This window comes from Fukomys damarensis, unplaced genomic scaffold (genome assembly GCF_012274545.1).
Source record: "Fukomys damarensis isolate Sample0158 unplaced genomic scaffold, DMR_v1.0_HiC HiC_scaffold_35, whole genome shotgun sequence".
NCBI classification, from domain to species: domain Eukaryota; kingdom Metazoa; phylum Chordata; class Mammalia; order Rodentia; family Bathyergidae; genus Fukomys; species Fukomys damarensis.
The window spans coordinates 41,533,407-41,538,187 of record NW_022900947.1 but is presented as its reverse complement, the minus strand read 5'-3'; the positions used below and the strand labels follow the sequence as shown (position 1 = coordinate 41,538,187).

Sequence of the window (4,781 nt, the reverse complement as noted above, 5' to 3'; positions counted from 1 at the left end):
GTTGGGTGGATAAAGTTTACGGATTTAGGCTCTACTTACTTATTGTGGAGGCTCCTACATATTAAATGCTGTGCTAAGGACCATGATAAATAAAAGGAATGATGCATGGTCCCTGCTTTCAATCTAGCTAGGAAGATAAGACTAAAAGACTTTTCATAATAGTACATTTACAGGAATCTAAGTGATATAACATTCATTTGTCTACTTGGTCTGTGGGGGCTATTACTCTTACTGTGTTGCTGGCATTAGGTAGAATCATAGGATGTTTGGGTGAAATGGTTCCTCTCAGACATCTTTGATACTTCTTAGTGCCAACTCCTCATCCTCCCCACATCTCATAAGAATCTCGAGAGGCTAAGTGTTTAAGATCACAGATCGCACACTCAGTGATAGCACTCACTAATTCCTCAGGACTTGGGTGTCAAAGTATGCTGGAGTCCCACGTTTATGCCAGGAGTTTGCTTTGTTGTTAAATAAGGTCTCTTTGATTTGTGATATTAAGGACACTGTTGCTTAGGTTCCAAGACAGGTGCAGCTTGTACTGAATTCTATTCCTCAGTGAGTGAGTTAGTTTCTAAGGTGTGTCTGCATTCTCTTTTAAACAAACAAATGAACAATCCCCCAAACAAATAACCCTCTGAAAAGAGCATATTAGGAAGATACCCATAATTGGCAAAATGTAAGAAATATTGCATCCACTAATGTGACATGATATGTAATATTTCTTGAGCCCAGGGTCATAGACCTCGGCTTTTCACATGTTTCACCCTAATGGTCACGCCTTACCCCCATGTCTCACCCCCAGTGAGACAGACAGTGAGGCTTAGAGAGTCTCAGTAACTTGTCTGAGCCTCTCAGTGTGCTCTGCATCAAGGGATTTCAAATGTCTCACTGATGATAGCAGTACTCCCCAGTCACACTGTGAACTCACAAAGTTGAGCTGCAGATCCTGTGCTCCTAACCGCAGCTCAGTACCACTTGTGAATTGTATTATTTATTTTTCATGGTGTTAGGGATTGAACTCAGAATCTCTTCATGGTAAGCAAGCACTTCATCACATAAACCACACCACCAGCCCTAATGTGCATATTTTTAAACACTAGGCTCTTTGAAGTTGATGTGATGGGTGCCTGGTGCACCGCTGAGCTAGTGAAACAAGTCCTCGCAGAGGTTTGGCTGTGCACCCTAGCTGGACACTGTGTACACACGTTCCCTCTGTAACACTTGGACCCCCACAAGACTTGTCCTAGGTCACTATTGAGCTGGGTTGGGATTTAAAAACAGAGGTCATGGGCCGCTAGCTCTGACATTTGCCAACACTGTTTCTTCTTTTTAAAGCTGTCAGAGTTAGCAACAAATTTAGAAGGACTGGATTGATTTGAAAATGTCACAGAATTGTAGAACTTTTAGTATCCCTTAGAACACACAATTTGGTGAAAAGATGACTTTAAATGTTTTTCCTTGAGGTTCTTTCTAAAAAAAAAAAAAAAAAGAATGGAGAAAAGAAATGCAACCTCTAGGATTTCAGTGTGAAACTCATTGTAGAGCAACCAGCCTAGCATGAGCCTCACGCCCTGCCCAGCGTCAGGGCCTGTGACATTTAATCTACACAGATGGAGCTTCAGATTTGATTAGGCTTGTGGAATTCAGCTTAGAGAATGGGCTGTTAAAAAGTCAGGAAAATAGAGAGTGGGCCTCTGCTTCTTCGGGTGAGATGCTGGCCTCTCAGAACAGGAAGTGTTCTGATGTGCTGACAATGAGGAAACAGGCCGTGTTTTTGTTTATTTTCTCATAAAGTGCTGATGAACAAATGAGGGAGTTGCATTAAGGGGCTCTGAAGGCAAGCTGTGAAAAGAGATTGGGATTTATCTGCCTTTTAGCCTGGTTTCCTTTGGAAAGAATGCTTATGGCCGGGCCCTGCAAGTCTGCATGTGCACACCCTCACCCCGGTGCTCCTCTTGTCCTTGGGGCCCTTGATAACTGTGAATGTCTCAAAAGTAAGTCAACTCTGTTTTTGGCAGATAGGGAGACTGGGGGAGTCATGGGTTCCTTAATAAAAGGAAAAAATGGACAAGAAAGGCATTTCCATAAGGCAAATAACTGTGTGTGTGTGTGTGTGCGTGTGTGTGTGTGTGTGTGTGTGTGTGCATGAGCACATGCATTCATGTACTTATGCGTTTCCATAAGGCAAATAACTGTGTGTGTGTGTGTGTGCGTGTGTGTGTGTGTGTGTGTGTGTGTGTGTGCATGAGCACATGCATTCATGTACTTATGCCTGATAGTTTAATTTCTGGGATCCTTTAAAGAGATCCCTAGGAAAGTAGTAGAATGGAGAGGAGGGAAGGATTCTGTTAGGAGCAAAATTCATATCTTTAGATTTAAGACCTTATCTGAAGAGAAGTTCAGGAGTATGAGAAACATATTGCCTGTAGCCATGAATAAATCTGTCACTTGGATGATAAAAGCTCTTGGACAACGTACCTTAAAATAGAGTGAGCTGTGAAACCATTGTGGGCCAAGGAATGCAATAAAGACATAAATGACCAAATACATTGGGGAAAAAAAAAACCAAGTCATCTAGAATTTAATAATTAGAGAGCAACCATCATCACTGCTCCTTGCTTGCCATCACTTCAGCTTTGAAGTTTATTCCATCTTTTGGGGAGAAATGAGCCTGTCTTCTCTGAGCTAGAGTTGATATCAGAGGAGTAAGGCAATTTCTGGCAAAATAACTTACTGAAAATCAACTTCAACCAGTGTGCTGTGCATCAAGGGATTTCAAATGTCTCACAGATGATAGCAATTTTAATCAATGAGATCTAAGTAATTCCAAGGAGCAAAACATAGCAATAAATAGTTCGAAATGGACTCGATCCAATATACTTAGGGCCTTTTTAGGTATAGGTATATATATATATATATATATATATTTCTTATAAAGCATGAATACATGATAAAAATATTAATAGATTTTTGGAAGAGACTAGATTACATGTTGGAAGGAGAATGAAATTTATGATGTGAAACCCAGTCTACTCAGAAGTAAAGACTAGCAGAACCTTTGCTCTTCCTTGCTGTATATTTTAATAAAATGTAAAGATCAGGTATCTGATAACTGAAGGCTTTACCACTGGATTAATGTGGTCTGTTGGTGTCTATAGTACGTTAGTCAACAAAGATGAAGAAAAACACATTGGTGGAGCCCGTCAACGCTATTGAGAAAGGGCTGTTTATTTCCTCTTGGAGTGCTTCAGCTCCCGGAATGTTGCTATGGGCAGTGAGTGTGTGGGGATTATTTGCAAATGTTTCAGTTACTGAACTTTGCTGACCTCAACTTCCCTACCTGAGGGTGGCAGTGATAATAATGGACTCTGGAGCCAGACCGCTGGAGCCAAACGCCAGCTCCGTAGGGGCGCTCAGCCTTTGGACTAGGTTACTCTCCTCTGTGTTCCTCATCTGTAAAACCAAGATGTCAAAACTTCCCTCTAGGATTGTGAAGCTCAAATGAGTTGAGACTTCGAAGACACTTAGAATAACTCCTGAAGCAGAGCAACCCCTAATACATGACTGCCACTATTCCTAATAAACATCACACTTAGCCAAGAGAGATTTTTCTTTAGATTCTGCCTTGATTCAATTTATTATCTCTAAAATACACAGGGTGATGAAACATCCTTTAAGTATAAAAAGTCTAATACTTCCTGGATGTTTGGTACAATTGAAGTAAAAAGCTGAGTTTATTATTAAACTCATGTGTTACTTTGAAGAACTCCCGTAATATCAGTGGTCTAGACATCCTAGTACTCTACTGTGACCTATCAAGAAATAATAATACACATGGTTTATAAAAATACTATGCAGAAAGGTCTCAGATCAAAGATACTATTTCGTTGTGATGCTATTTAAAATTATTTTTATTTTTTTAACTTTTATTTGCATTTATTTTATGCATAATTTATTCTCATACTGAAAGTTTTTGTTTCTTCATTTTCTTCTGGGATATCTTTTTCTTTCTTGCAACTTCCTCCTCTGGTTTGGGAACAGTTTGTTCATTTTCAGTAAGGATCATCTGTATGTGGCCAGGAAAGCTCATGTATGGGTTAATCCAGCCAGGAGCTCTGTAATTGTGATGGCCCATTATGGGTGCTTTAACCTGGATATGTCCAATGACCAGAGAATCTACATCTAAACCCTTAAGCTCAGCATTAGCCTCTGCATTTTTAAGCATGTGCAGAAAAAATTCAGCACTCTTTTTGGGCCATTGACCCTGTGTCTAGCCCCACTGTTTTGCCTGGGCACACCCACCAACTCCACCATTATAACATCCTTCAGATCCTTGTGGCCTTTCGGATATGTATACCCTTGATGATCTAGGCAGTTTCACAGGTATTCTTAAAGTAAACACGAAGATTTGAGCCTCTTGATTTGCATGATTTTGTGGGGTTTTCTGGGTCGAGAGAGTAGCAAACCATTTTCACAGGTCACCACTGGCTGCTTACAGGAAGAGGAAGAGAGGTGGCTCCTGGGAGAACTTGACCTCTCCTAAAATTATTTTTATCTTTGGTATCACTCAGACTTTTCTATGTAAAAAGAAAAAATTGATTTTAGTGAAAAAGTCCCAAACTTGTTTTATCAGCTAACTACAGAAGTAAAGGACGAGGATCAGTGTTATAAAAACTCAAATTATAATTTATTGTATATTGTATATATTGTAATGTAAATATAAATATTAGACGTTTGTTTGGAAATGTTCAAAGTCAGCATCTTTAATCTTTTATTCC

The 4,781-nt window shown here is 39.8% G+C and overlaps 1 pseudogene; it reads right to left on the bottom strand.

Annotated features, from left to right (window-relative positions):
* Positions 1-3,961: 3,961 nt before the first annotated feature.
* Positions 3,962-4,472, bottom strand: LOC109118561 (annotated as a pseudogene).
* Positions 4,473-4,781: the final 309 nt, after the last annotated feature.